The following is a 26,034-nucleotide window of genomic DNA, read 5'->3' on the forward strand; positions in this document are numbered from 1 at the left end:
GGAAGCCCCAGCCGAGGCGATCAAAGGCCTTCTCTGCGTCCTGGGCCAGCAGATGCCCACCTCGGCCCGACCCCCCGCAGCTCCCGCAGTATCAGTGTAAGTTTGCGTGTGTTGTCTAGTCCCTGGCGGCCCATCACAAAGCCCGACTGGTTATCATGGATTAGGTGTGGTATGATTGGGTTCAGTCTGTTTGCAATGATCTTAGGATAAATTTTCGCATCTGTGTTGAGGAGGGAAATGGGTCTATAGTTTTTACATGCATCAGGGGTTTTGTCCAGTTTGGGGATGGTAACTATCGTAGCTAGGAGCGTTTCAGGCAATGACTTATTTTTTAAATGTAATTTTTTACATTTTTCCTTGTTCATTCCCTTTCATCCTCAGTTAATACAGTAAAGAGCTAGGTATGCATGTTTACATAAAAATAAAATTCCATTCTCTGTCTGCATAACCCTTGCCTCTAGCATGCTATTGTTTTGTTGGAACTATACTAAACTGTAAGATTCTACTATATCTGTGTGCTGGCGCTAACCTGACAAACTCGTACCGTAATAAAAAAGCCTTTCCAGATTGTTAATCCCACAATAAAAAGAAGACAACAACCTTGAATTTGGTGCTTTATGTTGATATTTTTTTTAAATGCCATGTATGATGATTTATTACTAACTGTTTTCATATAATGCACTTTGATTTCAGTGTAAACCCCCCCATTTTTAGCCATAACAACGTGCTAAGTTAAAACTGTCAGTGATAGATTTTTAGGGAAAGCAGAATGTGGAACAGCAGACATACCTACTGTTGGGGTTGGTATCATGGAGTTCAATCTACATATGTTCTATCATATGATCAACCGTGGTGGAAAATAAGATGTAAAAAATTGATGACAGTGGCAGAATGAAGTAAGTCCCTTTTAAGTCCCCAGCTAATAAACTAGAAGATGAAAATTTCAGTAAAAATGTATAGTAGGCCTGTGCAAAAATGTGTTTCAGCTGATACGGACAAGCTACATTCCTTTTAATATATTCCTGAACGAATCTATCTATCCAGGAGTTTTATTCAGTGAATACGATTTTACAGGTATGTTGCGGATGTATACATTTGGTTTGATGTAGAGTAAAAGGATTTTGATTTGCTTGTCCCAGCTGAAACGTAGTTGTGCACAAATCTAACGGATAGTACATCATATAGATCAAAGCTGAACCTATAGCCACAACTACAAGACACATATTATTTAGAACAAAGAGGGTAAGAGGGACACTAGTAAAGATTATATTTAAAAAAAAAAAAGTCTACTCTAGACATTTTTGGATGGTTTAACGCAGAACGAAGGACTCCAGCAGCCTGCATTCACCACTGGAGGCATGACTAAGCTGGAGATTTCACTTTGCCTTAGCTATGTCAGTTTGTACCAGCAGTGGGAATTTGAGAGCTCTTTGCCGACACCAATCATTGCCACCCAACTTTGCTTGGGCTAACACATCTGCATCAGGCCAGATACCCTTAATCAGTGCTAATCTGTTTAGAAATGGAGGAATGTCATCAGTAGACACCAGACACTATAACCACTTCAATAAAATGAAGTTGATTTATTGCCTAGATTGTCTCTTTAATGACCCTCAAAATCATGGTTTCATGCAACATACCAAACAAGCTGCTTTGTAATACTGAAACACTCTAAATTTGACAAATGCAACAAGTGCAACCAACCTTCTTAGCAAATTAGATATCCTTTATCCAAGCCTATATCGGATTGGAAGCTTTAAAGAGTGGGATGCCCAGTCCTCCTTGTCTCTTGTGTGCAAGCTTTGATACTATGGCCCCGAATTGAAGACATTAAGGTAATTAATGTCACTTAGACCCTCCACATTTTTTTTTTTTTAATTCTTTATTTTTGATGTGCATGTATAACAAACGTTGAACTGTAATGCCACAACAGCATTCTTAGGTAATCTAAACATACAGGAGTTCAGACAGTTGTGAAGCATTTAGCAAGTGCGCACAATTTTTTTTTTTTTTTTAAACAATAGATGAGAAAACAGGTTGGGTACATGCTGGTTGTCCAAAATGAATTACCCAGACTAGTGGTGACAGTAGCTGAAGGGTATTAAGTTAATCTTAGTCATGGGATTCAATTAGACAGCACATTTTATATGGTAAGATGCAAGCTAAAGTCTAAACTGGTGGAGAATGTGCAGAGTAGTACACAGGTTTTAGAGGAGGAAATGGGAGCAGAGAAGATGGGTGGGCTCCCTAGATTGACTATCTATGTAACAATAACTTTGTTCTTGCCGGGCACCGTTATACATACAATCTGCTGAGTGAGTTTGGACAGTAGCACATCATTAACTAAACATATATGCATTGTAAAGATTGTGTTAGACGGCAGTAAAATTATGAGTGTCCCAAGATGTATATGCCTGTCCTGGCTGGTAAGGGTTAGAACAAAAATAGGTGGCAACACAACGTTAAACATACAGTCTTCCAGGTAAGCCCAGGGTTCTGACTTAGTCCACCGGTGCCCTGCCAGATGGGTCGGCTGGTCTGACCGGCCGACATCTCTGGGGTATCCCCGCAGACCGATTCGCTGTGTGGCGTGGTCATGTCCTCGCCGGCGGTTAGATGCCCCGCAGTGCTGTGCGTTCTGGGTACCATGCTGTTGCTGATTCCTCGTGGCGATCAGTGGGGATCCTGTACAGGCTGGTCTTTAGGCCCAGGGAGGCAGTCGCGGCAGCCAAGCTTCCTCCGTGAGTAGGTAGGTAGTGACTTTCAAGATGGGCCATCGCTTGTGTTCAGGCTTGTGGTTTGCAGGCAGGGGTCTTGCTCAGCAAGCTGTTGTTTCTGCTTGCGGGCAGGCAGAGCGGTGTTGCGCGGTATGTGTTGTGTTGCCGCCATTTTGGTGCCTAAGCTCGTGGCTGGGTGGTGGGCCAGTGGAAGTCGGTATTTTCCTCCGTTGGAGACCGGGATAACCCCCCCGGTCCAGAGGGGGGGAAAACGGGGCCATTTCCCGCCGGGTCTGGCCCTGGCTGAGCACCGATGGGCAGGATAGTGGGGCAGCGGCCGTCTTCCCCACTCACCGCCGGAGTAGGCCTCGTTGCGCCAGTGAGGATTCTTCCTCCAGGGGACTGAAACCAGACCGGCCAGCCTCACCCTGGGTCCGGTACTCTCCACCCGGTAAGGTCCACCGCAGATGGTCGGCTTTTGATGCCTAAAGTCTGGTTTTTATGCGTATTTCAATTTAAGTTGCAGGAGCCGGTCCGACATGCGACCGTCCTGCTTGGCGGCCTGGCCCCGCCCCCGACCCTCCACATTTTTTATATCATCTGTGCCAGAAACACAACATGAGGTTTAAAAAAAAATCTCAGACTTTAAAAAGAAACTTAAAATGTACCTGTTCTTTTAAACATTGCATTGGTTCACAGGTGCCAGTCAGGAATTTACCATTTGTATTGGCCATTTGATGATCTGTGCACTTCCCTTTAATGAGCTATTCACTCTCCTTATGCATATACTTGTAAAGGGCTTTGATATCCACAGGGAGAAAAGAGCTATAAAAATGAATTATTATTGAGAGGTATTCTGTAGTAATGGAAGTGAAATTCAAACAGCACAGTGAGCTGTGCTCTAATACCATATGTTTCACAATTTGCAGGTAACAATACTCACTGGCTTTGCATAAATATTTCTGTACTAGTAATTGTAGGAAATTTACAAATCTGGTAACTAATATGCACTTAATACAATACTGTATTAGTGTAGCTGGTGCATTATTTTTTTTTTTTTTTTCATTCTTTATTTGTGCAGTGTTTAGTAGTAACATACATGCTTGTGTCGCCACGATAGCGAGTACAAGCTAGCGAGATAAGACATATTATACAGCATCATGGCATTCTCTAACAGCACACTTTTTTTTTTGTGTGTGTGTCTTTGAAAGCGTGATAAACGACATTGTGAAGATATATAAACGAAGACATACTAGTTTAAACCGTACGTGTAAAAATCATAAAGCAATACTACTCTGTTAGTTAAGAGCATAATAACTAAGATTGTGAAGCTAGATAGAAGAAGACATACTAGTTTAGACCATAACTGCTTAGATCAGAAAGTAGCACTACTTTGTGTTAGGTATAAACAAGCAACACTCTACAGAGTAATAGTAATCATGTTGGTTGCTAAGCAATAGAGTGTCATTCAGGCTCATAAGAAATCATAAGGGTCACCGTTTAGTATGTGTGCCCCAGGGGCATTGTCTTGTCACCGATAGTAAGCCTCTCATGAGGGAGTTGTATGGTAGTGTGTCCTAAATGAGTGTCCGATCGGTTTGTGGATGGTAGGTGCCGCCAGGGTTTTGGGGTAGTTCTCACTCCCGTTTCGCTGGTCAGCCTACGCCTAGTGTGGGCAAAGTTTGCGCCGGCGGGTTGTGTGTCGGGTGGTCCCTGTCTCTTGGTGTCGGACCATCACTGTCAGGTTGGTGGGATGGCGATCTGAAGTGCTTCTGCGCGTTTACTTGTCGGTTCCCTGTGGCTGTTGTTTTGTTCCTGTTGCCGCCTGATGGGTCTCGGGTCGCCTGCTGTCCGTTATGTTCCCGCTTCTTTTGTCCCTCTGGGTGGTTCGGTGCCTGGAGTGGCTGTGTCTTCTTATGTGTGGCTCTACTTGGGTGAGCATGCATTCGGGTTTCAGGCATGTTCTCTGGGTTCTTTGAGTACAGAAGTGCCTCCAGCTTCTCCCACAAAACTTGGAAGGCTCTATCCAGCCGGGTCTCTACCTCTGGCTGCTCGCTCTGGGTGCTGGAGGAGCATGCTGCTTCCGCCATCTTGGATGCAATGCCGCCGTTTGTCCCAGGTCCCCCTGTCACCTCAGCATACCTGCCGGGCTGCACCAGGGTCTCCCGAGGGCGGACCGGGATAACCCCCGCCGGTCCAGAGGGGGGGGAGCGAGGGTCCGGTCTCCGCTTGTCAGCCATGGGTGTCAGCGGGGGAGCGGCCGTCTCCCTCCTGCCGACCACGCTTGTAGGCCTCACTGGAAGAACAGGTGATTTTTGCTGGGGTAGTCGCTTGTGTGGCATCGTTTTGTTCCCCTGCTTGTCACCTTCCGCCCAGTGGCCTTTTTAGGTCGATTCGGTCCCGTTATGTTGGCTGGGGTCTATCTAATTATCGCTTCAGAGCAGGAGCTATTCAGTTTGGCATCCATTTCTCTCTGCGGTCAGGCCCCGCCCCAGCTGGTGCATTATTATACAGACAACTTTAACTTAAACTGATAAAGAGAACTAAAGCAGACTCTATATTTATACATCATTCTGTATCAGTTGTCATATTGAGACATCCTTAACCATGTAAGGACCAGAGTTCGCCTAATTACAGGTACCTATTGAGGCAGTCCTAAAATGTCATTGGTCTAGAAGGGGTTACTATTGGTGGTTCAAACTGGATAACACACAATCCTAAACAGCAGTTTAAGAAATTATAATGGGTAATGAAGTGTTTTGTTTGTAAGTTTAGGCTGCACTCTCCCCTCCCCTCCCCTTTCATCCCATCCTCCCCATGCCATGATTGTGTAGAAAACATAAGCGCACCCAATAGTGTTGTTCTTGTTCATTCATATAAATAAAGAGAAATTCAGTTGAACAAAGTACAGTTACCCACACTTGTCCGGTAACAGTCATATTTATTTTACAGTTTGACTTTACGCTGTCAGCCTTTGGCTGTTGCCAGGCTTTCCATCCTTTAAAAAGTATTTTACATATTATCTGTGTACTGACGGTTCTGTGTTGTTTTTTTGTGTCTGTGTAAGGATGTGGAATACAGTATAGTATGGCTACTGTTAAACTCACCGTTGCCTTTTCCACTCTGTCTGGCGACAGCTGAATGATATTTAGAGACTGTTAATGGATTGCTTTGGCACTTTGTAGATTTTTACTGACGGAGTCACCAAGCTGAATGACTTGAAGATGAAACTGGGAATGTGTGTATGCTTTCTGAGTACATACGTTCATACAAATGTATTGGTAAGATTAAAGGCACAGTGCAGTGCGAATTACAGACCATTTATGTTTTTCCAAGTAATACATAGATATTACTTCCATATTAAGGAAATATTATTAGATATTTCCATTCTGTAGATAATCCATTCAAATGCATAGAAAAGAAAAAAAAATGCCATATCTTTTTCTATTCCCCCCCACCCTCCCCTCCTTAGAAGTCCACGTGTTGTGAATTCCTGTTCTTCTGGGAACTGGCTGAGAGCTCTTAGTTAGCTCTGTTAATTCAGCCCTGAGCCACTGTTCCATTCATTAGATTGATAAGTGGAACTGCTGAATAAGCTGAATGCATTCCATACCATGGCTGCTATTAATTTATTTACAGCTCTGTTTTACGTTTTGTGAATAAGAGCACTGTACAATGTTCTCCCAAGCCACCTACCTGCCCATACATGCAGCACCAGTTCACAGGAGATAGAGTTGCGTGGTGGATGCTATCCCGCAAGTGCATGTGGCATAAACAACCTGTACATGTTTGGTCTGCCATCGAAAAGAAAAGGTTTTAGATTTTTCTGTTCGCAGCAAGCATACCCAATGTGGGCAGGGAGACCAGTACATAGGGACTGCCTTGCACTGATAGTAGTGTCCCTTTGAAATCTTTTTCTTTTTCTACGGCACATTACTAGGAAGATAGTATTCTCAGTGTTATATACAAAGGCCATGGTGTTATTAGTGTGGTTTTCCAGGTTACCGTCATAGAGTGTTTGGTTTTCCAAAATATGCAATTTATATGATATGTATTTTCAGAACTTTTCGTGTTCTAGGCCATAAGTTCACGTATTTAGGTCTGCGGCATGCATTATCTTGTTTCTTTGCTATCTTCCTACTGCGTGCATTCACATAAATAAGGACAAGGTCAAAGTGGTTCAGTCTAATTTGGCTAATCTGTCTAGAACAAGGATTACAGACATTGTAAAGGGTGTCTAGGGCCTACTCTGTTGGATGAGATGCTCTCACCTTCAAGAGCCATACACTAGTGGGTTTGCACACCGCTCTGAGCTGTACAGTATGATGTACGTGACCATTCATAATAGCTATTATGAAGCTATGAAAACCATGGTAAAGAAAATAAAAAATAATTGATAGATATGAAAGAAAATCTGTACAGTGGTAGAAACACTTAGCGCATGTTAACTGTCTCACACAACATGTTACCTGTAGCTCATGTTTAAATTTTTTTTTTAATAATGGGTTACAGTCCTGGACATGGAATATTTTACTGCCACAGGCCCCGCTAAGTGTATGTACATAACAATATAACCTTTATCACACCATCACAAACTTGCACGTTTTATTTGTAACTTTGTTAAATTTGTATGAATGCGTGCATGTGTGTGTTTGTAAAAGTTTATGTGTATAAGTACATATGTAGGGATTCCCAGCAGGCTCTCTTTCAGGTGAGCTGGAAATATAACTGCAGGAGAAATAGATAAATAGAGGTGAAACGAGGTGATGCTTGGCCAGCTGACCTTACAATCTGCTGGGGATACTGGAGACATTACAGTGAGCCAGTGCACTCTGTGCTGGCATTACTGCTAATGCATATGCTGCAAAAAAAGCATTAACCTCTTTCCATGATATAGACTGATACCTGCAGAGGAGCGGGTAAAGCACAGTGTGTGTTCAATAACCGCATATGTTTGCCTGCCTTTTAGTCTAATACACACACACACACACACACACACACACGTTACCCTGCCTACCAAGAGTCTATTTAATCAATTTGTTAAACTTTAATGCTTTGCTGGACAGGTGCTAACATTGGTAATAGCACAGCATAAATAAGAGATGGTTAGATGAACAGCCAAAGGAAGTCTTCTTCTCAAACTATGTCAATAACAAAAAAGGAGAGAGTGCTTCCAAGGAGGCTACATATGGCCCTGTTTTTGCAAGACTGGTACAATATAAATAAGGTCCAGCGCTCTTCCCTGTAAACTTGGTATTACTTATTTGGTGCTTAAAGACGTGGCAACATTTTGACCTTGTGTGGGCCAGGTTAGAGAAAGATCTCTTTGAAGTTGAAATGTGGTCACTTGGTTGGAAGCACCAAATAAAGTAACACTGCATTCATTGGGAGGACCTGTGTTCTTATTTCTTCTACTGAAGCCAGTCATGGTCTCTTTCATTCTCTCAGTCACTTAGTTTCCATCTGTGAGATGCAGGTTATTTCTAAGGGTCAGCTATTTATTGTCTTCTCCTTTCCTCCCCTCAGAATAATAATAAATATATATATATAAAAAAAGGCAGAGGAGCATTTAATTTCCCCAACAGCAGGTGCTTGTCATCCATCTGAGGATAGTTGCCAACATCTGGTGCAATTGCCTCAGAAAACGCAGTAACAAGACGGCCTGCAGTTCAAACGCCGAGCGCACATCGCCTCTTTAATGATAACAAGCTGTTGGCTTTCCCTCGGAGATGAATTCCTCTCGCAGATGTTTGTCTACTTTTGGCAATCTTATCACTGTAGCTTTGGTGATTATACTCAACTGGAGACTATTACTGTAAAAGAAGTTTGAACTGCTTCCATTTTCACATCTTTAGGTTTTTTTTTTTCCCTTTTCTTCCCTGCTTCTCCGATATAATTTATATCAACAGCTATAATATTGGTGCAACTATTTAGAGGCTGTTTTATTTCTTTATGACCACAGAACAGTAGTTTACTCCAATAATGATAGTCAGCTCTAGTAAATGTGTGTTACAGTTAGATCAGCATCGAACACGATTTCCTTCCCGACCTCATCTATGCAATAGCGCAAGCTGTTTCACATTAGAATGATGTACCATTTCCTAATAATACCAGTCAAGAAAATGTGAATTCATATAGCTTTAGTTTTGGTACTTGCAATTTATAAGGCAAACGCCTTAAGTTATTTTTTAAAGAAAAAAAAAAGGAAACTATTTATTGATAACTGTGGAAACAGCCACCCGCCAAGTGTTATGAGTAACTGGCTCTGCCTTTCTGATGGAGAGGGTTCATACTTTTTACTGTCATAACCAATAATGTACGTACTGGAGACGAACTGATGGGATTGAAAGATTTACTGTGATGTGACTCCGTAAGAAATGTTATTAGGCCTTTTGGCTCTCTTGACAACTTTATCATTTAATCGAGAAAGGTTGCTTGGCTTCTCGGTCTTAATTCTTGTTTTGAAATACTGTAGAATACAGTGTAGTTGCCCAGGAATAGATAGCAGGTATCTGTGTTCTGTAAACTGGTGGACGGTGATTTTGTCTATTTTCAGGCTGATGACAAATCTAACTTCTGCAAATTTAATATTGCCAAGCTGACATGTTGGTCCATCTAAGAATGCAAAATGGTGATAGTTGAGACACAAGCATTTCTGCTTCACACATTTGTTCCCGGAAATGATGGCTCTGCACAGGTTGAGGCAAATGTCAGTCCTTTTTTTTTTTTTGTCTTTATCACTTTTGTACAATGTGAACTTCATCTCAGCCTCTATAAAGGTACACAATGGCTAAAACCGACGTTTTTCTTGCTTTTATTGACAGGTGGTGCAAGTTTATTTGTTAGAGATGACTGCCCAACGCCTAAAGTCCACATTTAATTTGCACGTTTGTAAAAACTTTACTTTTAGACAATGCTGAATACTTTGGTGACTAAAGAATAGACACAAATACCTCTTTTTCTATGACAAAACATAATATTCACCAATAAATGTCTAGAATCTAGTAATTAATTCCCTGTACAGTCATTAAACTTTCTTTTTTTTTTTCTTTCTTCATACATTTAGTTAAAAGTAATGCGGTCTTTTAAACCCTCAAGGTTGCAGGTTACATTCCCAGCAATGTCAATGATATAATTACTATTAATTTGGATAATAAAAGTACCAATGTTTTTCTAGTGAAAGCTAATAGTATGCTTACTGGTTAAATACTTTGGTTTTTCTTATCATTATTATTACAATTGTTGTTGTCTTAATACTGTATAAACTTTCTCATGGTTTAATTATAATGCTTTACAATTTGCCAATTTTAATATGTTGCCTTTAAATCGTTTTCCTCCTCCCTCCTGGTTTAGATTGATATATTTCTTTGTGCAGAGCTTAATTATAGGCTGGGGGGGGGGGGGGGAGGTTTGGCGGAGAGGGAGGGGAGGTTTGGCGGAGAGGGGGGGAGTTGGGAGTAATTATACAAAGCAAAATATAAAAACCCTCCTGTCTGAGAAATGTAGTGACTATTTACAATTCTAAGTATTAATCTTAAGGCAACCAGGAATTCACCTTATCTACAACCGGAAACTAACCTCCCGCTGTCACAAAGCACCGTGGTGCCATAAATAAACTGCCCACTCCCAAAAGCTGGAAGTTCTAGACATGGTGACATTACAGCACCATAATGAAAATTCCCCCTGCAGCTCTTGTAAAATTGAAGTTTTATTACTGTATTGGTGTGAATGCTTATTTTTAAATCTGTTAATCCATTTAAACCCTGTTGATGCATTGGCTAACAACAAACCGCAGCAAAAATGTATTGCTTAATTTTCGGTTGGCTTCTTGCTGTAGTTACAATATTAAAAATCCATTAAATTTTAATGTACATCATAAAATATGTGCTCCCGTGAAAGCTAGCACAGATAATTATTTCTGATGAATAAACCAAAAGGACAAGTATGTGAGAAGTTCATACTGCAGCTTTCAATTTTTATTATATACATCTCCTGCAGGGGCAATCATTGGGATGTTCCAGCTGGTTATTTCTGCGGCCTAGTTCTCCCTGGAGATGGCTGACGATAATGCAAACTTGAACTAGCAGAAGTGCCAATGTTTTTCTTGCTATATTTGTTAATGGCTCACAGGGGATGGTAACTCTCTGTGGTCCGCAAGACATTGGAGAAGCCCTTGGCAAGCTCAGCCAGGTACATGTAATAGAATGTCGGCGCACGCTACATTTTACTGGCTAGAAGCAATTCATTTTATTCTACGGGGTTTCGTTCTTCTCTGTCTTTCTTGGGCCAATTTAAATGCGATTTCAACGATGTCTGGTTTTTGGAGGAGGGGATGAAAAAACAAATGTGCCAGGACTAATATATCTTGATATATTGGCTTTTTATATGATCATGCTGAGGAGTCTGAAAGTTTCTGAAGCCAAATATCTGCCTTGGGACTCTTATATCTGCCTATTATAAAGTACACTGTACATAAAATAACTTATGCAGTAAATGTTCACTGTATTTAGGCTGTTCTGCCTAGTTAACGCAGGAGCGAAGCCTGTCTAAGCATATTGTTGATGCCTGCCATGTTTATATGGGTCTGGCTTTGGTAGCAGGTGTACTAACAGTTATTCATTAAATTGTAGAATAATACTTAGCACTAATTTTGTTTATATAGCCGCCAAAGCACATTTGCGATTTGATGTCTGGTAATATTAAGCAGAATCCGCAAAACATCCTGCTGGCCATGTTTGTTAGAATGTGCAATTCCCGTTTTATTTCTCCATAATTTCCCATTAAGTGAATATCCCACTGAAAATCACTGGAAATTTGAAGTTTAAATGATATTAAAGAAAGAGTTGTACCTTCTCTGAAAATTACACCATTCAATAAAACTTTGAAAATGTTTTAGCAAAGTTAGCAAATAATATCACAATCCATTTTCAATCCAGGCACAGCCAAGGCACACATTTCAAATGGGGAGGAGAAACAGAAATGATGTTTAATTTCTCCTCTTTGCTGTTTACATTCTCTATGCTGACTGCCAGGTTAAAAGAACAGAGCTTATAACAATGAATGACAGGGACCTAAGATGGAGGCGCCCAGTTGCAGGATAAAAGATGGATTGATTTCTACATTTAATTTTATTTCTCTCTAATTACAAATCAATATTTGTTTTATATGGGGGATAAATAAACACAATACTAGTAATTCTGTGGATTGACAGTTCCCCGTTAAAGGCAATGCTACTTCATATTGGTGTTCAATATTTTAAATAATATGAGTAAACCTAATCATAATCAATTGCAATAAAAAAAAAAATCATGAACACCAGCTAAAAGACCACTATTGGCCATATCACTGAAGTGGTCTGGGTGCAGTGGTTCTGTATGAACCCATCGAGGTAAATTTTTTTTATTTTTTTTTGGAGAAAGGGCAACATTTACCTTGAAGGTTTGAACACGCCTCTAGTGGCTGCCATACTAATGGCTTCTCTAACAGTGACGGAGTAAAGCCTAGTCAGGGGAAAGGAAAGCACTGAATTCAATGCTTTCCTATGAGAAGCATTGGATTTGGATGCAGTGCTCACAGCACATACTCAACATGTCCCCAATGTCCTCCTCTATGAGGAGCATTGGATTGCCCATTGACAAAGGAAGCCATGCCTCATCAACGAGTAGAGGTGAGCAGCACCGAGGAAGCCTTGGTGCTGGAAGAAAGGGTGGGCATAGCAGATTTGTATTCCTAATGTGATAGTGTTCCTTTAAAGAGAACCCCTCCCTAGTGTAAACTTTAGACAACTGTTCCTCAACTGTTTTTCCTAGCTCATATTGTTCGTTTAATGCTGTTATTGTTTAGACACCCTGTTTATGCATGAAATAATTTAGCTGTTTTAGGGACTGATGCACCTGCTATTCAGACACCAATATGGCCTCTTTGGAAATGTATTAGTTGATTCGTGTTGCTTTGATAAATTAAATCAAAGTGTTAATTGTCAGGCTTCTTTTATAACCATTGCAGCTGCATTTCTGATGTGATTTAGTTACATCAAAGTTAAACCACCTGTGTGTCCCCATTATTTGCTCACTTCCTGTTTCAGCATCCAGTTACTACATGAAATGTATCAGTGTCAGTCAGTGAATACATTGAAAAGAAAATCTAATTTTAAAAATGAATATATTTTTAGAAAATATATAAATAAAATTAAAGATTTGTATATCTAAAATACGATAAAACTCACCTTTATACCAGCGCAAGGTTGGTCTAAGTAAAGCACCTACAATTTTGGTGAAATCAGTCTAAAGGGAGTACCCACTCCACCTTTACCTGAAATGATAACTCATTGGGAATAGGACCAATAAATACTTTGGAATTGTTTGATGTCATCATGCTGTGAAGTTGAATATGAAGATCTTTGCTTTTCCAAAGTCTTCACATGAAAGAGCCTCTCATAGCTGTGAGTGGCTGAAGAATTGGACAAATGTAGTGTAGTTTTATCAGAAATGGCAGTTTTACATTGTTCAAAAAAAGGGGCAACATCTGTACACCAAAACCACGACATTGAGATTAAGTGTTTTGGATGCTTACAGTGCCCCTTTAAGCAGTCCTATTGTTGGTGTGTCTTTAGCCACCATCTGAAATCAATGTTACATACTTCCACCGCCAAACATCTAAGATGCCACAAATGAGCAAAAATTGTTACACTTATATATTTTAAAATGATTTTTCAAAATTCTCTCTCTTATTGTGTAGAGCAATCTGACATACTCTTTTCCCAGCTTGATTCAAATTGTTCTCTATAAAGACAATCTAAACCTGCATGGTCCAATTCTTCCAGTTCATATACATTTAGAATAAATACAATTTTTTCGATCCTTCTTTAAGTGACTTAAACTGTGACACAGCATATGATGTAAAATAAAATGCATCTGTTTTAAGCTTTTTTCTCTACGTAAACGAATTGTTCTTGAAGTGAAATTGTAGAATTCAGCAATACTGTAATGGCCAACATTTCTTTCCAATTATCTCCAATAAAAGTGTTGTGCCTTCTACAATGACACCTTTATGAGATTAAAGGTTACATAGCGAGGCATGAGTTCTCAATGTGGATGACAACCTTTGGGTTCTAGGTGGAATACGCTGCGTAAGGCATTTCCCGCACAGATACTGCAAGTCTCTATTTAACAAAGCCACTGTGAATTTCTAGACATCCCGAGCCTCCATGCCTCCATGGAGAAGGTGAATTGGGTAAATGGAAAAAAGAGACAGCGAATCATTGCATTTCAGTTAAGTGGGAAATGGAGAACTGAAAATGGGGAGCTTATAGAAAGTACCTGACACTAGAGGGTTATTCAGTAAAGTGTGAATTCAAAATCAATTTCAAATTTAAGGGAAAAATCTGCAATTCAAGTATGCTTCTAGTTCCGCTTATTTGCCCCCAAATTTGATATTCACTTTGAATTCTCACTACAGGGAATAACCGTGTGTGTGTGTTGAAAAGCAAACAACCCTCCCCCCAAAATAAAACACAACAATTTGTTCCACCACCCCACAAAGGCTATTGAGTGAATTATCAGTGACACACAGATATAGCTGATGTATCTGCTTTGCTTCTTGCAACCACAGAAAACCGTGACAGTACAGAAATGTCAAAACCCCACAGGGAAACTACAGAATAGAAAAAGGGGGAAAAGACTCCCAAACACAAAGGTATTAGGAAAAGAAAGGGGATTAGGGAACACATCAAAGAGTGCCCAGGTTGAAACCAAGGTCAAAGGCACAAAAGGGGAGTGAAAATAATAGGGAAACCATGTATGATGAGGTATATGGTGGCTGTGAGTAAGTCGTATGAACACAAGTAACGAGATTGAGAACCAACCAGAGAGGAGTATAGTGGAGAACAGAAAGGTTTAATGGACTGTAGTGGGGAACAGAGAAAAACGAGTGGGTGAGATATAAAATATATATGTGTGAAAGTGGAAACAGGGCATGGAAATACTACATTTTACTGAAATTTCTAATTTCTGCCCCAGTTTCAGTCTATATGTTGTGCAATGATGGATTAATAAATTTACAAGCAAGTCAGAAGAATCCCTACTCCCATCAGTGTAGAAGTACAAAACGACATTCATCTTAAACATCACATTCTCATATGGAAGCAGTTTGTGGTTAGAACAATTAGATTTTCTCTTCTGTATAATTTATTTAAGTCACTATTGCTTGCAAAAGAATGATCTTTTTTATTTTATTTTTAACCTAAGCTTTTTTTCCCCCCAATTTCCTGTCTTAACACAGTTTAGAGAGCGAGTGTGCTGATAAAATGTTCTATTTCCAGCCATCCATTGCAAGCCTGGAATTAACAGCCCATAATTAGGTATTCTTCTGTGCATAAGTGTTCATATTCTGTTCATCTAGACACCTCTACTCAAAATGAGATCTGCCAATATACTGTACCTTGCTGCCTCCCTAAACACATACTATAGATCTTTTATTGTAGTAGAACATTCATTTCATTACCTTGTGTAGATTCGCAGTAAGCTTTGTGGTTATCAGGCCCTATCTGGTTATTTGCACTTGTTATATAAAATGCCCCGTAGATCTATTCACCTCTTAATTACAAATTCAGCTGACCCTTGTTCGTATGGAAGCCGTGCGTGTGGGTAACATTGACATGTCACTTTTTCTCAAAGGACAAGCTGTGGAATTAGGCAAAATAAAGATTTCCAACATTATCTGTAAAGTAAATATTTTGGTAGTTTTAATCCTTGCATTGTGCCTTGGAATTTATGTACGATAGTTCACAATAAATGTCCGGTGCTATACGCTGCTTTAGCTGTATTTTAAAAATAAATGATGGCCATTGTTTAGGACTCATGACGTACACAATAAGCTAGTCTCATGTTTGAACACATATAGAGGATTTACAAAACTTCCATCTGTTTTGAACTGTTTAGTCAGAGGAGCCTGGCTCATTACACAGCATAAATCGAAGGCAAACAATGTGAACAAAGTTCACTATACAAAAAGATTATTTTCACCGGAACAAAAGTAAGATGGGCCACACAGTAAACCTATGGTAAAGGTAAAAGTATACTTTTTTTTCTTGCTCAGTGTATTAGTCTCCACCATCTCTACTGGAAGGCCTGTCTATGTAATTACTGTATATCATTTTTGATTGTTAGATCCCTGCCACTTCACTCAAATGCTGGTATACCCTATTGTCCTTTTATCCAAGTTATTTTACAGCCAGTTTAGTTGATTTGTGGTAGAGTACAACAAGGGTATCACATTGACATAACTGATTATACATGGTATGGATAGCCAACTTTTTTTTTTTTTTAAATCAAATATGCTACAGTAAATAGAGTATCCCTGGTAAGTGAAGACACATATAGAAACACACTCCACAGTATACAGTATGCACACTGCTCCATCGAATGAGCTCCATCTACTGTTCCAAAACTCGCAGTCCTGTCTGGAAAGGAGCCAGGGCTGCCCACAGAGGGGATGTGTCATCCTGTTCTGCCTTCATTTCAGGCTTACTGACAGTCTCCCTGACCTCAGTCAAGGCATGCAGAGAGCCATGCTAAGTCATTCTCTGCATGGCATGATTGCCCTCAGCATAGCGAGAGTGCGTCTAATGGTGTGTGATACAAAATCGGGGTATCTAGAGGCCTACCTTACGTACTATGGCACCCAGACAGTTCATTTTTGGAAATAACATGACATTTTAAAGGCATCTTTATGGGATAAAGTTTGTTAAAATTTGCATTTTCAGTACTCGCGAGTTGGAGAATAGTTGGAGAGGTAGTTGAATGTCTAACAAGCCCAGCGCTGAATTTTCGAAGACTTTGTCGTTAACATTGTTTTACATTACAATATAGGTCTTTTGTTGGACTACAACGCACAACTTTTTTGGCTTTCCTCTGATGCTTAGAAGGGCTTGTAAGAGATGTGCACTTGTAGGATAGCGCCTTGGGGTTCATGCTTGCGATTATGGGGTGCAGGATTATTTCGTACAACCTTTACATTGTGTAATGTTACAGCCTCTGCAGCACACACCTCATTCAGTCAGAACAGCCTGTTCTCTTCCTGCGTATATAATTGTGAAGGTACATGTATTATTTGAACAGTGGGGTGCACCGTTCATTTCATTAAAAGTAGTTAGATCGGTTTATATTGATGAGACACACTTGGCATTAAACGGCTTAAAAGTCAATTTGGCTTACTCAAATTAATTGCTCCATTTTTATTGTTATTATTATCACGTTATTAATGTTAATGGTCTTGATGCAAGACGAGGGAAATAATTACGGAAGTAAAATAATGTTGTCCATTTTAAATCATTAGCTTTTTGCCTACCCGTGTTTGGTAATGTACTTGACACCAATTATTCCTTTTACTACATTAAAGTGTAGATTTCTAAATTTCATTGATATAGTCATAAATGAACTAGTCATTTTATTATTGCACCTTCATTTTTAATACCCACTTAAACCTACAGCAGCCATGAAAAAAAATGAAATAAAAAAGTTCCAGTTTTTATTCGGAAAGGTTACTAGATGAAATAAAATGTTAAAGGAGTCATAAGGACTGATATGATGTGCATAGGTGTTGCTCACATACATGTATTTAGTTAGATGGTCGGTAATACCCCCAATGTAAAATTATAAAGTGCTGGTAAATATGCTAGTCCAAAATAAAATTAGTGATAATAATGATGAGATTTATGAGAGGTTAAATAAGGGCAAATAAACTTGTAGGTAAAATGAAAGCAACTTCATGATACGGAGTGAGCTGTATGTTAGCTTCATTTAACATGCTTGAGGTAAAATTGTAGATTTAGAAGATGTGGCTGAAGGCAACTAGAACCACCAGTGAATGATATTAAATGTAGAGTGCTTTACTAGGCAGGGCAGGATTAACAATAGAGGCGACCCAAGGCGACCACGTAGGGCGCAGGCATTAGACAGGAGCCCCGGAACAATTAATTAGCTTATCCCCATGAACCATCCCTATTTAAAGCTAGATGGGGTAATTGATCATTGATCAATTGATTCTGTTACTAAGTCTTAAAACAACTTTAGTGATCATCATTGTGAACTGATATTTGTGGATACTAATCATGTCTTCACAGCCGTGCATTAAAGGATAAAGATGAAGTACTTGCTGCGTCATAGCCCCTAGAAGAAATATGAATGCCCAAACTGAAAACATTTGCCATCTCAAAGTTTGCACTTACCGAGTTTTCAGTGCTGTGTTAGTGCTAATAATGATGATTTAACACGCCAATCAATCATGTAATGGTACAAAGCCAAAAAATAGATATAACTCCACTGCAAGCGCTCAAAGAGGGTTTAATCGGCACAGAACAAAAAGTAGCAAGCGGGGGAATGGCCACACCAAACACATTATGCGTTTGGCACCTACAGGTCCTTAGATTCCTATGACTGTAGGTCCGAAACGGTTTTTGGTGTGATCTTTACCCCCGTTTGTTACTTTTTGTTTTGTGTCGATTAAACCGCCTGTGGATTTTGAGCGCTTGCAGTGGAGTTATTTCTATTTTTTGTTTTATTACTGGATTTGGAGTTTGTACGCCTGGCAACCTATCTTCCTTTTGGATAAATGGGGAATTCTCTATTACCTTTATGGATTTTTATTTATGCTCAGAGACTTATGATAGTGGAATTTGTAAGTTTTGGTGGCGTTGTTCCAAGTTTTTTCAATTTTCGAATCATGTAATGATCCCAAAGTGCGTAGGCTCTATTTAGGGGTCCAGAAATCTCCTGGCTTAAATGCTTCGGTTCACTTTTCTGAAAACTGTATAAACGTGCTTTACATCACATTCATAGTCTTCTCAATTTGGAGAAGTCTTGCAGTCGAGGCACTGTAATGTAATTGCGTGTCATAGCTGGGATAGCGATGAGTGAGTTTATTGATTTCAAATAACCGTCTCGATGGCAAGGACTGCGTTTTGCCATGGAGATAAACCTTTCTAAGATGCTGCTTGGTGTTTCACTGAATGCAGCCATGCTGCACTTCTCATATAGCGGGTTTTGATTCGGTTACCTTTAAAGCCATCTTTTACCTATCAATTGAGCATATAAAAGACTTGAACATCACATCATCTTTATGACTCTTAACCCTCTCTCTCTCTAGCTCCTTATTTCTCGCTGTCTCTTCCTTGGGGAAAATAGATTGCATTACAACGCAATGCAACACTACAGAGTAGTAATACATTGCAAGAGCATAGAACCAGGAGCTTACATTTTAACTAGCTCAGACACCCCCTACCCCCCTTTTATTCCAATGCCAAATACGGTGTGCCAGCTCTAGGTACCATAAGCTATTTCATGGTCTGCGTCCACCAAGAAAATGTTTGTATTAGAAGAGAGAAACGTTTAGTTCTTCCTTAACCTTGTCACCCCCGTTCTTGGTAGAAATACATTGTGACGGTCCTTCGTACAGTGAGGGCAGCTCAGTTTCAAATGATCTTGGGAGGTGAAGTGTGACTTAATTTTGATGTGGGTGCCTGATCTCTTTATTCACAGGTAGTGCTTATGGTGTCACCTTGAGGTTTCAGCAGTAGAGACTTTCCCTTGCTTAATTATTTACCAGCTTCACTTGTTCCGATGAAGCTCATGCATCTCTTTGAAACACATTTAGCGTTTCTCTTGTATAAATAAACGGGAAGAGGTGGGGGTGATTTTCAGAGATCTTCAGCCGTCCCGTTGTACATAGCCCAGTGTTCCTGTTAAGAGTTCTCCTTCCGTGTACGCATGCATGGATACATTTCTTTTCCAGGAACAGTTTGTGTCTTGGCAGGTCAGTTTGCTCGTAAGCAACATTAGATCAGTGTGTAACGTAAAAGCAGCTGGCAACTGGGCAAGTGATGCATTCTGGGAACAGATTAGAGCATTTTTTTAAAAAACATTTTTTGACCTTCTATTCCCCATAGTCCAGTGATTGGTAATGGAGAGCCGTAGTCTCCTTTGCTAATTTGTAATACTAACATTCAGGACTATTACGTAGTATCTGCACTCAACAAATGCCTTTATGTTTCACTGAAGCTCTTAGGTGAACATTAATAGGATTTATATACATGACTGCTTCAAGTGTATTATGTAACATACTATCAATGACCTACATGCCAGATTTTGACCCCTTAAGATCTCCTCTGACTAGAAAGAGTAAATATTCCGATGTCTCTGAATGCAGCCGTGCATTAGGCGTTTTCCGTCTTTCTCTTACACAGTGTACAAGCCAGTGGCACAGGATATTGGAGAGTACTGAGAAGGGGAAGGCATGGGAGGGAGTTTAATCCGGCGTATAGCTTGCAGCTAGTGAGAAGCTGTATGCATTAATCCGAACAGTAAGAGCAGTGTTAGCTTAGGCAGTGACCATTATGAATATGACCTTGGCCATTGATGCTGCAAGTTCTTGGATATCAGACAAACCAGACCAGTCGTGAAGCCAAATTTCTATTTGCAGGTGATCTGAAACCTTACATTGTCAAGATAGCCTGTGTATTTAAAGCTGTAGACAAAACAGGGTAAAAGGAAAGAATATTTCTCAGTTTCATATTTGGAATTATTTAGTACTTTGTATGTATTACAGAGGTGTTAAAGGAACACTATAGGCACCCTGACCACTTTATCTCAATAACATGTTCAAGGTTCAGTCGTCTTGTCCTTCTAGCCCTGCAATGTATGTCATTGCTGTTTTGTAGATACGGTAATGTTTGCGTTGCAGAGTTAGCACACATCTAGTGACTGTCTTCCTGACAGCCACTAGAGGCGCTATCACTGAATAACAAAGTCAGACTTAGTTATTCAGTCAAAAGCTGGGCATACAGAGCATTTGATAGGTGCAGGGAGGTGATAGTGTGCCCATGCCCACTAACTTTCTAATGCTTTCTATGGGGAAGCATTGGATCGGCTGAGATCATCAAGACTGAAGACTATAGCATTAGAAACACGTGTTTCTAGTACTAACACTATAGTGTTTTCTAAGCCTTTGGAGTTAACTGCTGACAGTCTTTGATGTCTCCAGAGTCTGGCCAGTGGAAACTATATTCCAGTATTAAATGCTATACTACTTGTGTGTAGACAGAACTCATCAAATAGGATGGTTAAAGACAAGATTGTTTTGATGGTGAACTTCAAAATTCAGGCAAAAATAGCCCCCCCCCCAAAAAAATCTGAAAGTCAATTCTATTTTCAGTTTGGCTGTTTTGGTCTTACATCAGGGACTTCACAGTTTAGTGAATAATTTACCTGGATAGCAGAGCATTGAATACCACTCACAATATATCAAATAGATACATTTACATAGATTTTATGTTTTATTTACAAATTAATACTGTCATGTAGGCACAAATAACAAGTGTCATTCCAGATACTAAGTTAAAGGGCAATCACCACTTCAGGAAAGAACGAAACTCAATAAAACATTAAAAATCTATAACCTCTGTTAGCCTTTCTTATATGCTGCTCTGTTTTCTTTTAAATTTATATTAAAGATAAATGCTCGACCAGTGAAACTGAGTTCAGGTAATAAGGAGAAGTAGAAATATTGGTGGGTTATGTATCAGAAGTATTATGCTCACTTTATATGGTGAGTTCCTATTTGTGCCTATCTATTTCCCTATTTGTGCCCAAATATTCCATTTCCATTATATTATTTTAATGTTTAATTTCAAACATGTTTTTTTTTTTTAGTTCACAAACGTGTTGCTTCCACTGTATAAAAAGTTTTTTGCCTGACAGATTTTTCTGCCACTGTCAGAATAGCCATTTTCTGAGACAGGAAACCCCCCCCCCCCCCCCCCCATCAAACTACTAATGCATCTGTTTTCCTAGTAATTGTAACAATTTGTCTTATTTTGTGAATGTAATAAGTGGTAACGTTTACTGGGGAAACTTATTTTGATGCATTACAGAAAAAGCAAAATAGAAAAGTCACCAATGTATAAAAGGCGACGTATAAGTCTCTAAACCTGTGCATGTCAACAAAACTCATACAAACGTAAAAGCGGACTTGACACTTTTTACATGCGACCTTCAGATTTTTAATTTCTCTGTATGCTCTCTCGGTGCTGACTGCCAGGTGCACAGGAGCTTATAATAATGATTGGCAGGGAGCTAAGATGGAGGTGCCCAGTCGCAGGATTTCTACATTTAATATTATTTTTCCACCTCACAAATATTTATCTGTTATATCTTGGGGGGAAGTAAACAAATTAAATATCCTGATAAATGAAAACTCCCCTCTAATACTTTCTGGCAGAGAAAGCCACCTGATGAAAATCCCAGCCATGCAATTGAAAGCCTGGTAATCTCTGATATAGTTGCCTTGGCTCAATCAGTGATCTTCACTGAGTGTCACTGTGTGGTTGTGACTTGCTAATGTGTAGTTAAGCGTGCATTGTAGGAAACGTCCGGCACTGTACCACCTTGCTGTATTATTGCCCATGACTTGCATTGACTGCCATTCTCCCCTAGGCCCACCCTGCACTGATGCTTCTCTAGATAACCTATGGTGTGGTTGGGGCATATTTTGCTTTATTTTTTTATTCAAGTCTGGCAGGATCATTTCTCAGATGCAGCGGGCGACAGATTTTTCCAGCAGCTGAATTTAATCACTTAGATGCAGAGTGCTGATAGACTGAATCCATTTAATTTCTGTGGCTCACGGCTGGGAGGGGTGAGAGGATGGAGGGAGGAGAGAAGGTCAGTGCAATTTAGTGAACAACAGTTGGATTTTAACCCTTTAGCAGCTGTGCCGGAAGATCCTAACACATGCCAATTAGATGGGTCTCTCCGCTTGTGTTGGCAGTGCTTATTGAAATAATACAGGGATATTTACCTCCACACACAGCCTGGGCTTTTTTTTACATGGATTTATTGGGTAACAGAGAACTGGACATATGGTTTACATTTAGGCCAAAGACAGAGAATACATTTAACATGTAAAGGAACAGATTACTACCATACCAAATATGTACTTGATTTCAGGAAAAGAAAAGCCTCTTTTAGTGATTAGAATCTTAGTTTTAGCTTGTAAGCTATCCCTTATGAGGATAGTGTGGGCCACATTGTAGGCGCCATCAGTACAAGCCTGGCACAGAGTCCGTGAGTGGCTCGAGTGGAGCAACAAAAGTATACTCTAACCCAGGGGTTCTTAATACATGCTTTATCTGTACAAAGGATGTCTTGTACATGTTTTGCCATTTGGTTACTTCCCAACACTGGGAGAGATAAATGGTACTATGTCAGTGACCTAGAGATAAGCATGCCAGATAAATGGGGATGTTTCAGTGAGCCAAGCAGAGCTGCGTATGTGCAGGGAGCTGCTGAAGAACTGTTGAATGAACAAAATACCTAGCAAAGCCCCAGTTCGATGGTGTTATTATTTTGCGGCGCAATTATTACTCTTACTGCTGCCCTTTTTGTCGTATCTCAATGACATGCTTTCTTAATGAGAGAGTAATATGTATTTTTTTTAAAGAAAGGAAAGAACAAAGGACCTAAATCCAGATTTTACTGTTGGATACAGGACTGTTGGGAAGTATTGCTGAAAAGTGTTTCCCTATATATAACCTCTGTTAAAAAAATAATAATAATAATAATGCACAGCTGAATAAAATTCAAGTAGACTTTCTGCTTAATTAACATTACCCAGTAAAAATTTCATTAGGGGCTTATCAATCAGGCAGGTTTCAGAAATGTGCTGTTTAAATGTATTTATTTAAAGTAAATGTAATTTATATGAAAAAGTTTTGTGCAAATTTACTTTAATACATTATTTATGTGAACAATATCTCTTTCAGATATATGGACATTGTAGTGAGCTATAAATGGCTATACTGTGCAGGGCTGTGGAATTTATATCACTCAACACCCAGGACATGCAGTTATGTGCATCTGGCATGTCGTTTTTGTACTCTGTTAGCCAGGGGGGTACTGGGTGCAGTGGAATGGCTGTCCACCTTCACCTAGCGCAAGCAAGGGGCTGCAGAATGAGAAGGTGCGAGAAGCTGGAGTCGCTCCTTGCGATGCACAGTGCTTATGGTAGCCAGGATACAGCATGATGTCATGTCCGGGGCTGCAGGACCATGAAGCCTGCTGGTAATGTGAAAGATGCAATGCGACTATGAATAGTATGTTAGTCAGTTTGTGTCAGAATGACAGTATGTGGGTCAGTGATTGTGTGTTGGCGTTTGTGTGTATAGATTATAAACAATGTATACTTGCATTTTTAGAGTATTATGCATATATATGCATATGAATATATGTGTATTACATTCATATTTACATGTGTATATATTATAAGAATTGGTAATATATATGCATAAAACATTTAAATTGTAAAGAATAAAAATCTGCTCACACACACAGTACATACAGCAACACATACAGTACATACAACTAACACACACCACACACACATTACATGCAGGCTGTACACACCACACCCACACATTACATGCAGGCAGTGCACACACATTACACGCAGGCAGTGCACACACATTACATGAAGGCAGTGCACACACATTACATGCAGGCAGTGCACACACATTACATGCAGGCAGTGCACACACATTACATGAAGGCAGTGCACACACATTACATGAAGGCTGCGCACACATTACATGCAGGCAGTACAAATACATTAAATACAGGCATATCTGCTATTATTGCTTATGGTGTGGTGTCTGTTGTCCTGTAAGCTGTCCTCTGTAGGAGAGTGGTTTGGCTGGCCTTTCTTTCCAACTAGTTCCACACCCACTCACTTCTGATCAAGTTACAATGCGTTTCCAACATCTATGCAGGTTGGCTGACTTAGACGGTAATGAACACTTATCATAGCACGGTATCGCTTTCATTGTTAAAGAGAGCGTAATATCTTTTTTTTTTTTTTTCACTATGTGTATTGATGATCTTGTAGACTGAATACAGTTTTCAAATATAATACATTATACTTCCGTAGCACGGGGAATGGCTGTCTGATTACTATCTATATGTGTCTCTCGTAGCCTTTCAAACACTATGTTATTACAGACTGATTTATAACATTTTCCCCCCAATTAATTTGGGTTTTTATTTTTGCATTGGGAACCTTAAATTACAACAGTTGATACAAAGTTTTCACACGCATGAATCCTTTGCACAAACTTCATTCTAACACTTATAATAACCGTAAATAAGTAACCAGTACATCATTTGTTTGCACTTGCTTGGCATCTGCTCAATTCAATATGCCTGTTTTGACCAATGTCTACATGAAAACTCAAATGTGGTCTCAACCACGGTATTGCGGTTTCTTCTGTCAAAAACTGAAGAAATTAATCAGATTAAAGAAAGCGTGGCATTAGTAGATACTTGCAAAAATAACAGAATGCTGTGTAAAAACATTTACTAGCTATTGTTGGGAATTTAAAGTGAATTGCATATTTTAGATTTAAAAAACTAAATAAAGCCAAACAGAATAAACAATTGACATCACATGTCAGGTGACGCTTACCCTGGGAGTCTGTTAATGGCTTTCATTATTCTTTACCATCTTTTATTTGTTCTGTCCAGTAAACACACCATCATATCACAAACCACATATTATCAATTTGGGATGCTATGATATAAGAGTTTGTACCTGACAAATAGAAGTTGTGATGCGGGGAAGCAGGACTCACGTAAGGATTCATGAAAAATCCCATCATATTAAATTGAGATTTGGGGATCTGTTCACTAAGCAGTGAGTTGTGTTGAAATGACAACAGACTGTCAAAATCTAGTCCACATTTGCCACGTTCTACAAAGATCCCAGTGTATCTAGGATTTAAGGTTGTTTTGCTCCATACACACAGTACAGGCTTTATGTTTGCTGATCGATAGCTCTGCTGCCTCCCTCTCTGTGCCCTGTGAATTGCAGAAGGAGCATTGAGATGTGTGACGGGCAGACAGTCTCTGAGTTGAAATGTTTTTCAAAGCTTATTACAATCGTTCTAATTTGACTGGGTGAGATAAGAAGCCTATTACAGTACACAATTAGTCAGGGCTTGTTTTTATGAGGGAACTTAGGGGAATGCGGTTCAGATGCTTTTTCTTTTAGTTCATTGAAATGATAAACTTTGTAGAGTGATTAGAGATTTATTAGAAAAGAGGTGCTGGGACACCAGAGTGGATAAATGTTTTTCTTAACAATATTTCATTGCTCAATTGATGACTTTATTGTTAACTTGCTAAATTATTCTTGTTTGTTTGGTTTTTTTTCATTCTTCTTCTTCTTTTTTTTGTTTTAAAGGGACATCATTTTACAACTTTATATATTGATA

The 26,034-nt window shown here is 39.5% G+C and overlaps 1 protein-coding gene across 8 annotated transcripts in view; it reads left to right on the forward strand.

Moving 5' to 3' along the window:
- The window catches only part of MSI2 (musashi RNA binding protein 2), a 547,507-nt gene that overhangs the window by 173,978 nt on the left and 347,495 nt on the right, over positions 1-26,034 (forward strand). The window lies entirely within an intron of this gene.

The sequence above is a fragment of the Pelobates fuscus genome, chromosome 1 (genome assembly GCF_036172605.1).
Source record: "Pelobates fuscus isolate aPelFus1 chromosome 1, aPelFus1.pri, whole genome shotgun sequence".
NCBI lineage: Eukaryota > Metazoa > Chordata > Amphibia > Anura > Pelobatidae > Pelobates > Pelobates fuscus.